Raw genomic sequence first — 10923 nt, 5'->3', positions numbered from 1 at the left:
CAGTATGTGTCAGCCTGCCAGGGCAGGAGTAATCTTTGGATCTCTACATCGGCAAAGAACGGCGATTAGATTTTGTAACAAATCTAGCAAGTTGGGACTATTCAGGGAAAGGACCATAAGAAAAATAGTCTTCATACTATGGCAAAGAGCATGGGCAAGGTTCCAGATGGGGTAAAAGCTGTAGGCTGGGCATGTCAGAGGCCCAGTGGCACTCTCAGAGATGCTCTGCTTCACAACAGCTGAGCCCAGGCAGCAGCAGAAGCTGAAGAAATTGTGAGCCCCAGCTGAGTGGATTAAAAACCCTGGAAGGAATGGAAGCCACTCTCTGTGGCTCGCCCTGCTGCTGGCACTGTTGACTCTCTCTTTGCACAGAGGTGTCTGTGTTTCTTTTCGGTTTGTTTCTACAAGGGTTTGTTCGTTCCCTGCCTCTGTGCACCTTTCACCAACCTTTGTCTGCTGGCCTCTGGCTAGAGACTGCTGCTGTCTTACTCTGACTGTTGGAACAGTGGGATTTCCACTGTTGCTTACATGGAGTAACCAGAGAAAGGTGGTGCCTAAATGTGACTTTAGCATGGATGCGTGTGGATATCCATGTTCTGGAACTCACTTGTCCGTTTGGCTTTTTAACTTTTCTCAGGCTGCTTCCACCTGGGTACCTGAGATGCCGAGGTGTTCATAACAATTAAACAGCATATGATAAGCTACATGGCAAAGTCCTGGACTGTCTGGTAGAAATGTCTGTTACTAGGGTGACTGGTTTTAACTATCTTCTCTTCCAACACTCTTTGCTCACCTACCTGAGTGAATACTGATTTGAAAGAGAACATGATCTTTAGGGCTGAATGCAATTACAAAATACTACCATTCAGAAGGAAGAGTAAGAACCATTTGTGGGCTTCATCTTTCATGCACAGTCCCAGCAAACATGTTCATCAGTGTTTCTCTGGAACCCTGAACTATGGGCATGGGGACACCTTCTACCGCCTGAGAGCCCAGTCTTATCTTCTGAGGCTCTGTCACTAGTAAGAGGGCATCCTCCCACCCTTGAGACTTTAAGAGCGTAGCAAAACAAGCATTTGTCCAAACGCAACGCAGCCTGAACGCTTTCCAACTCTCAGTAGTCCCACCCATGTTCTCCCTCAATGCCCACCACCAGGTTCCCTATGAATCGAGTCCAGGTCAGCCTTCTTTCACCTATGAATACTTCAGTTTGTGTCCTGAATAAAGATCCTCAGGACTTGATTCTAGCACTTCCATTTTTCCTAAGGCATCTTTTTTTTTTTTTTTTTAAATGGAGATTGAAAGCAATTCAATCCAAAGTATTTCAGAGTAATAATAACTTAGTATCTGTTAAGCAGAATAAAGTTGTACTGGATCATAAAAAAACATGTTTTTATCTAATTTAGTTTTCATTCAGGCTCTTTTCTTGTTTTCACATCTGGAATTAAGGGGTACCTTACACCAAGCCAATGATGTTTAAAGGATAAATTTTTTCCTGCCTGATAGCGCATCTCACAGAGGACGGTGCCTTAGGAGTCCAACAACAACTGGATGATAAGTCAATACAGCTCCAAAACTACCTACCTAAATGTTTATTTGCACATTTTTCTCGTACACATCCTCATAAATAACAAAGAGAAACACATTCAAAGTAAACAGTATAAAGGTGGAGAGGATGGGTTGGTGGGCAGGGGGAGCGGGGAGGGAATAGGGAGTTTTTCAGAGGGGAAACCAGGAAAGGGGAGAACATTTGAAATGTAAATAAAGAAAATATCTAATAAAAAATTGATGGAAATTTTTTTAATGTTTAAGAAAAGAAAACAATAATAGCTAGGGTAAAAAACAAAACAAAACAAAAAGAAGTATAAAAGTCCTAAGAAAGTAAATTTTTACTTGGCAACTCCAGTACTACTGGGGACCCTGGAAAAGGGATCAAATCAGCATAGGAATTTTATCCCTGGAGGTACAGAGCTTGTCCAGTGTGGAGTATGAAGTCTGAGTTGTCAGGATCAAGCTCTCTCTCTCTCTCTCTCTCTCTCTCTCTCTCTCTCTCTCTCTCTCTCTCTCTCTCTCCCCTCTCTCATCACCACTGATTTCCTCATGTATAGCTTGCTAAGCGGATATAGATAGCAGAGATACCAAGGCTTAGTGAGTGTAACCAGAGAGGGAACAGAGAAGGTGAGGTGGCCTCAGGGCTCTGGGATACATGATTTAGTGATAGGGAAACAGCTGGGGAGTTGCTGTGACCACACTGCTTCCGTGTTAGATAATGTGACAGGCATATACAGCTGTGGATGTTTTTAGAACTGCCTGGTAAGGAGGAAAATTTAAAGTCTGGTGTGATAGGGGACTAGCGACTAGCTTGTGGTTTAAGAACAATCAGCTGATAGTTCCCCAAGCCTCATTGACCTGAGATTTAAAGAGAACTAGCTAATGAACTCCCTGGATGTATTTGAGACAGAGCAGGGGTTTTTCAACTCTTCTTGCTCCCTACCTTGTCTCCAGAAGCTGGAACAGCATCTGACATTGATCAGTGCTCTGAAAACACGGAATGCATGGATGAGTTCTAGCTCTCAACCAGAGACCCATGCAGACAGGGGGATCATTTACTCCACTAAGAACAAAGGACCTAAGGATGTTCAGTAGACACTGTGTATATCAAGCAGATGTTTCCCACATATGCAACTGATGGAAAGGTTTTCAAATAGGCTCTGGTTTTACTGTGGTTAGCATCACATTTGAAAGCCATGTAGCACCTTGTGAAATTCCATGGCAAGAAGAACAAACACTGTACAATGCTTTGGGCCAAGACTCTTGAATGATTGAATGATTTAATCTTTGCAAATAGATAGGCTATGGATGCTTTAACATCTATAATATAGAGGTGTCTTATTTTATGTATATGTAGAATCAGATAAAGAAAGATGCAGGGATGACACTCTATTTATAAACTAAGAATCAAGCTATCACAGCTCTGAACCACCGGGTTGTGTGATACTAGCAAGAGTCTCCATTCTACCTCAGAATAGTGATGCCTAAGCTAAAATCATCTCTGAGGTCACTTCCCACCTCTAAACACTGTGATTCTATATAGTGCATGCTGCTCGATTTATTAGTAATGTTAAGACAGGAGTTCAAAATGACCCATCTGCCATTTTGCTGTAATCCATGGAGGCAACCTATAAATCTCCCTCCCTCCATTTAGAGGTAAAGAAGTCAAGGAATGCAGCCCCCAGGAATTTTACCTTTAGTCCTAGGTCATGAGTGTTCCCATCTTGCCACACAGCCCAGGTCTGTTTAAGCTGCACCCTCTCTTCCTTCAGAGGCAGGTCAGAGGTCATGTTCTGCCTCCGCTGGCTGTAGGCTCCTGTGGTCAATCACACAGAGACACTTTAACCCAGTAACTTGGGCTTAGCCAGCCAAGTGACAGGATTTATGACCTTCCCTCTTAGGAATCTCATTGAACAAAATCATGACACCCAGGAGGGCCCTGAACCAGGAGAGTTGGAACTCGGGATTCTTTTTCCTTTAGGTTCCCTTTCCTCCCATCTCAACGAGAAGCTCTTTCTCAATGAAGGCCTCTTGACAGCCACAGAGCTTTCACCTGGCTAAACAACATAGTGATCCTCCTTCCAGAAAGAAAGATAGGAAAACCCAAACAAAGAAGCATTTCATCCTGCAAGAGAAAATGCGTCCCAGGTAGCAACTGCTCCACTGTTTGAAATATTCCTCTTACTTCAAGAACTGCCTTTCCATTGCAGTTCACCAAAGGGACTGGCAGCAGAAGGGCTGGTGGGAGAAAACATCACATCCGCTTACCTGCTGGTCAAAGGGGATAACGCAAGTGGCCAGACAGAAGTTCTGCACCAAGGAAGCGCAGAATTAATAACGTTCCACCTCAATGGTGGCAAGATTATTAGTTTTCCTCTCAATCTGATTGCTTCCTGCATATTTTGTAGCATTAACTCAAGAAGAGAGAGAGTGTGTTTGTGTGTGTGTGTGAGAGAGAGAGAGAGAAGAGAGAGAGAGAGAGAGAGAGAGAGAGAGAGAGAGAGAGAGAGAGAGAGAGAGAGAGAAGTAAGTTCAGGTGTGATTTCACACGTGGAGGTCAGAGGTCAATCTCACATGCCATTCTTTGTGAGAGACTTCCACTTTTTCTCAACTCAGGGTTTCCACTAGTTTGGTGTTTTGGTCTCTGTCTCCCCAGGACTGGGCCTTCACACCCATGCAGTCACTCCTGGCCTTGCATGTGGATTCTATGGACTAAACTCAGTTCATCATGCCTGCACAGCAAGCACTTTACCAACCAAGCAGTCTCCCTAGCTCTAAGCCAATACTCCTTCCCATGTTTTGGTAATATACTTTTTCAGCATATGAAGACTGTCACAGAACTGTTCCCTACAGATTTATACAAATTAGGGTCTGGAGCAAGAGTTCAGTGGTTAAAAGCATCCAGTACTCTCCCAGAAGAGCCAAGTTCATATCCCAGCATTCACATCTGACAGCTCACAACTTCCAGTAAGTTCATCTTGAGTGGATCCAACTCCTCTGATCTCTGGAGGCTCCTCCACTCACATACACATATCTATACATAAACACAATACACATAATTTAAAAGAATAAAAGTAAATATTTTCTCAATTTTTTAAGAGTTGCATAAAATGGCAAGGGTATTAGGATATATCCAATTCCACCCAGTAAGGCAGGACCAGCTACAACATGATCAAGAGCCTACCTGAGAAGTAGGAGTTAACCTTTGAGCAATTGGAGTTTTATTGTTAGATGCTTCCTGGATAGATTCCTGACCTTGCAACGTTGGCCCAATAGCCAGCACCTGCCTTTCTCCTCACCATTGTGACACTGACCACATAGTTTATAGAAGGTTTATTATACTCCACTCCACTATATCCTTTGTGTCAGGATGAGTTGGGTGAATAAGATACAATAACTTATTCTGAAATTTGGTAACTGTCCTAGTTTGCATCTCTACTTCTGTCCTAGAACACTGATCAAAAATAACTTGTTTGGCTTCCATGTTATAATTAGTCTATCATCGAAGTAAGTCAAGGCATGAATTCAAGGCAGGAGCAAGAAGCAGAAACCATGGAGGAATGTCACTTACTGGCCTGGTTCCTTGGGCTCCCTTTGCCAGCTTTCTAATATAACCAGGTCCACCTGACTAGAGGATGTTGCTACCCACAGTAAGTAGGGCCCTCCTACATCAATTACAAATCAAGAAAATGCACCCACTGACGTGCACACCAGCTAATCTGATAAAGGCAAATCGATCAACTGAGATTCCCTTCCAGATGTGTCAAGTTGACAACCAACATTAGCCCTCACGGTAACTAGCATTCAAAGTGGAACACTGGCCCCAGCTGAGGCAAGGGCATGAGGTGAGCCAGGTCTGAAATCCAATGAGAGGACTTCAAGGCACTGAAGAACACTGCTAAGTTTACCATGTTCTGCAATCTGTGGATTCACTGAATTCACAGAGAGCTCCATGTTTTTTTGGAATTAGTCTCAATTGCAAAATACTATCCAGGTAGAGCCCACATTATTGATTTGCTCAGAAACTTAGACCACGCTGAATGCTACTAAATATCTATTAGTGTGGTGTCTGGTGTGATTTTCACTTTAGACTCATTCATGTATTGATTTATTAGATGTCTAAGTTACTGTTTGGAACACTATAGATTCAAGGGTGCATACATCAACACAAAGGGCATCTAACCAACACTAGGAAATGAAGCCATCATATAAGAGGAGTCAAAAAAGGAGGTGATCACTCAAATCTCCAAAGGCCAGGGCCAGAATGGGTGCCCAGGGAAGAGACTAAAAATGTTTTAATTTGAGTATCTGAAAGTTACCTGTAAAGTCATAATTAACTATGGGTTTATTCGAGGCCAGCCTGGTCTGCTCCAGGACCAGGACAGCCAGGGCTATACAGAGAAACCCTGTCTCAAAAAAAAAAAAAAAAAAAAAAAAAAAAAAAAAAAAAAAAAAAAAAAAAAAAATCTGACTGCTATACATTGGCTTCTTAGATGGTATAGTAGAACTTGCCCTGCCCAAAGTAATAGTAGCAATTCTTACCATAAGTATTATTCATTCTTTTTAAATGTGTGTGGGGGGGGGCAGGGCAGGAGGAATGGGAGTTCACGCCACAGCAAGCCTGTGTCAGAGGACAATGTGAAAGATCCATTTCATTCTTTCCACCATGAGAGTTCTAGGGATCAAAATCTGGTCACTCAGGCTTGGCAGCAGGTGCCTTCACCTGCTGAGCCATCTCACCAGGACAAAATTATCTGTTCTTTCAACTTGGACCTCAGTTGCATGATATTTAGTTAGAGTTTTGTTAATATTATTTTTTTAAATAATTACCTTTATAACTAATTGTTGTTTATATCTATCTACTAGAGAACAGCATTAAATTTGTGCTAACCTCTCACTGATAATTACATTATAAATTTAGAGAGACTTTAAGAATTAGATTGGTTCATCTCATTAAAGCCAATTAAAAGAAAAAAGAAAGGATCCTTTGACTATGTTGAATTTCAAAAGCATTCAGAATGGTAAAGTATCACACAGTCATGGATGTACCTGGTTCCCAGCATTGCTCTGGGGGAGGAGTAAGGCAAAGTAGAGCCAGTAGGCAGTGTGGCTCATCAAGGACACCAGGACCAGTGCTGGGGAGTCAGACAAAGCAGCATATTGTGAGGTCTAAGTATTTCAAAGCTTTATTTCAAAGCTTCCATCCCTTTAGTCAGCTGCTAAACACTTACCAGAAGACAAAAACCAGGCTGACCATATTTTTTAAATGATTTACTTCTTACTCAGCAAGGATGAAACACAAAATACCTCAGAGCATTGAAACCTTGATTAAATTACTCACACACACACACACACACACACACACACACACACACACACACTTCTCCTGTTGTAATTTTTCAATAAATTAATTTTGATCATTAAAGACCTTGCTATATTGGATTTTTGAGACTTGAATCACATTTGTATAAAATTCAACTTTTTGATATGTATAACTTAGTGGTTTTATCTAGTTCAATCCCCAGTGTGAAGTCATCGCTTTGACTCCATCTTAAAAAGGAATGCCAGCATAAAGAATTCAAAGTACTTATCTTTATATCTACACATAAACGTAGCTGCCACCCCTCATCAAAGATGCTTCTTTTTGCAGCAGAGAAAAACTGCTACGGAGATGCACAACAAGCCAAAATGCAGAGGGTAGGTGACCGTGGAGTGCTCAGCCCCAACTGGTACATCTACAGTGTAAACCTACACCAAAGGCTCTGGGTGCAAGGCAGAGGAGTGGATGGGAAAATAGTAAGAGCCAGGATGCCTGCTGCTAGATTGACTGCCTTTAGATAGGACACATGCTCAAGCGTCATGGCTGCCTAAACAAGACCTGTATAATGACAGCATTACTGGTCATGCCAGTGCAGGCAGGCCCTTCCCTTAGATAAGGAATTAAGGGCAATCAGTGGCTGTTCAGAGGATTAGTTTGTACAGGGACAAACCTCTCAATAGGTATCCAATTCCAAATGGTCAGGGCTAAACGCATGCACATATGAGAAGCATTAAATCGGATTCATGGGCTATGTATACAACAGCGATTGTTATAGCGACTGTGGTCATGACATGGAAGGAGATGGACAGGGAGAAGGAGGGAGAAGTGATACAAATACTATATTCATGTGTGAAATCCTCAACAAAATTAAAATTTTAAATGAAAAAAGAAATGTGACAGCCATTTGCAGTTATTCCCCATTCTCTTATTCTCTTGCTTCTGGAAACTTAACTCTGTGAGTGTGTTCAAATTAACCAAATGATACAGCATACAATCTTTGTGTCTGGCTGCTTTCAAAATGCATAATTATATTAAGGTTTCATTGCATGTAATCCACAATTTGATTCCATGAATAACAACTCTTTTCTAAAAAGTATACATATACACACATAAAAATAGGTGTGAATACACACACACACACACTCCACTTATTGTATTAGTATTTTTTGGTTGCTGCCAAATACATCATAATCAATAATAACTTGAGGAGGAAAGGGTCTAGTTTGGCTTATAGGTTACAGTCCTTTATCGAAGAAAGCCAAAGCATGAACTCAAGGCAGGAGCTTGAGACAGAGACCACAGAGGGATGCTGCTTACTGGCTCGCTCCCTTTTGCTTACTCATCCACCTTTCTTATAACAACCCAGGTCCACCCTGCCTAGGGATACTCACAGTGGGCTGGGCCCTTCTACAACTAATAATAAAGGAAATGCCCCACCGATGTGCCCACAAGCTAGTCTGATGGACACACTTCCTCGTTTGAAGTTCCCTCCTCCCAGATATGTTATGTTGACAACCAAGATTAGGTATCACGTTTGGTTTTGGAAAATCATGCCTTTCAAATGTAATTTAGAAGAAACAGGATTGCTAAGTCATGTGATAACCTCATGTCTAACTTTCTAAGAGAGCTGACATCTTCTCTCAACATAGCTGTCCCTCCTAACTATTCCATGAGCAATGCTTAAGGACTCCAGTTTCTCTAGAGCCTCATCAACACTTGGCAGTCTCTCTGATGAAGCGGGTTCTGAAGACTGTGGTGTATTAGTGTGGCTTTGATTTGTCTCACCCTGCTGACGACAGCTGTTGCACATTTTTTTTTCATCAGTATCTGGCCACTAGTCAACAGGGAGAAAAATGCTTTCCAAATCTGTTGCCTGTTTTTAAAGTAGATTATTTGCCTATTTATTGAAGAAGTATCTCTGCATATTTCAAAAGCTAGCCCTTTATCAAATATGTGACTTGCAAATATTTTCCCAGTGTCACAGCTTATCTTGTCACTCTGTTAACTACAAAGGACCCTTTGATGTGCTCTGCTCTGTTTGACAGTGCCCTCCATCAAAGTGCTGGCATGGTCCTTTGTACTGCTTTGATAATACTGTCTGTAGCACAGGATTCTTTTAAATGGGAAAACCCAATGTACCTATATTTTGTTTTTGACATGTGCTTTCATATCATATCTATGAACTCCTGCTCCATGTAAACCTTCAAGGATTTGCTCTTCTGACCTTACAGAGATTTATACTAGCTTCCACATTTCTGTATTTGTTCTTTTCTCTCACTTCATTCTTTAGAATATGGCCTTTATTGAAAATGCAATTCTTCATCAAATGGTCTTGGAACCCTCAGACTAAACTGATCACACAGGCCTGCTGAGTAGGTTTGTTTCTGGAGTGTCAGCTATAATCCATTGGTTTCTGTGCCCTTCCTCACACATGCTCCCCCGTGGCAGGTCTGTAACAAGCTTTGAAGTTGGGAAGTCCACAAGCTTTAATGTTGACCTTCCTCGAGATGACTTTGACTCTTACTCACTTTCATTTCTCTGTGAATTCTTGGGCGTGCCTCTAAATTCCTGTATAATAAACAGCCCAGATTTTGATAGGGATTGCAACAAATTTGCATATCAATTTGAATAATGCATCTTAGCCATGGTAAGTCTCTAATCCACAAACATGTAAAATCTTTCCAGAGACTTATTTAATTTCCTTTGGTGACATTTATAGCTGTCGCTTGATATGTTTTGTTGTTGTTGTTTTGTTTTTGGTTTTGGTTTTGTTTTCAGTTAGACTCTGTCTACATAGCCCTGGCTGGCCTGGAATTCACTATGTAGAGTTCTGGCCTCAAACTCAGATCCACCTGCCTCTGCCCTGAGCACTGGGATTAAAGCAAGTGCCCTCATGCCCAGCTCTACCTGACATGTGTTACGTCATGTTTGTTAACTTAGTTCATGAACATTTTATCCTTTTTATGTTGGCTAAGTGTATTGTATTATATACTTTTACCATTTAATGTATCAAAGGCTAAAGATACAATCAGTAATATCGTTACAAAATAGATGCTAGACTTGGGGAGATGGCTCAGTGCTTAAGAGCATGGATGCTCTTCCAGAGGACCTGGGCTCCTTCCTAGCAACCAAATTTATAAACATCTGTAACTCCAGTCCCTGGGGTGATCTGGCATCTTCTGAACTCCACTAACACTGCACACATGTGATATATAAGTGTAAACATTCATACACACAAAATAAAATTAACTAAAATAGCTAAAATAAAAAAATGCCATTGGAATTCCTAGACACCAGATATTTGCACATTATATTTGTACCATGGAATCCAAGAATCCATTCTGTATCTCTTGAAAGTTGTTACCTTGCTCCCTAATAGAAAGATACTACAGTCAAAGATCTTGCCCAAGATCTGCTTTGGTTAGTGGCTTATTGAAATTAGTATCAAATATAACTGACTTCAAAATGTACATTATTAGTATAGATATTTTATGGTCTAATATATTAGCTTTGAAAATAAGAAACACTTGGAAATTCATGTTTCTTATCCTATAAAACCATGAAACTAATAGGGGTTTTAGTATATACAAAACCAAGTAGATTACAAACAAAACACATAATAAGTCTTGAATATATAGCCTTCAGTGTTGATTACTGTATAGAAATATAGAGAGTAAAGCTTATCCCAGACCATATTTAAATGTGCTTTTATCACACATGGAATTTTTGCTCTGTATGTTAAATTACTTTTTACCAGCATCTGAACTTGGTATTAAGTAAAATGGTAGAAAGAGATTCTACTCTCTCACTTCTATCTTTTAATGGGCCAAAATGGGGCTCAAAACTAGCATCATGGCACCACATCTAACATGTTCACCTGAGCCACAGTAATCACGGAGTGGCCAGGATTCATGAAAAGGCAGTTTGAGACCTCGTTAGGATGAGAACGGAGAAGGAAGCTTTCATCTCTGTCTAACCTGACTTAGATATTTCATGTCAGAAATGATGTTAAGGTTTGGACTAGCAAATTTAAGAGATTTTTCCTTACCCAA

Source organism: Mastomys coucha, unplaced genomic scaffold (genome assembly GCF_008632895.1).
Source record: "Mastomys coucha isolate ucsf_1 unplaced genomic scaffold, UCSF_Mcou_1 pScaffold22, whole genome shotgun sequence".
NCBI lineage: Eukaryota > Metazoa > Chordata > Mammalia > Rodentia > Muridae > Mastomys > Mastomys coucha.
This window is presented reverse-complemented; position numbering follows the sequence as displayed.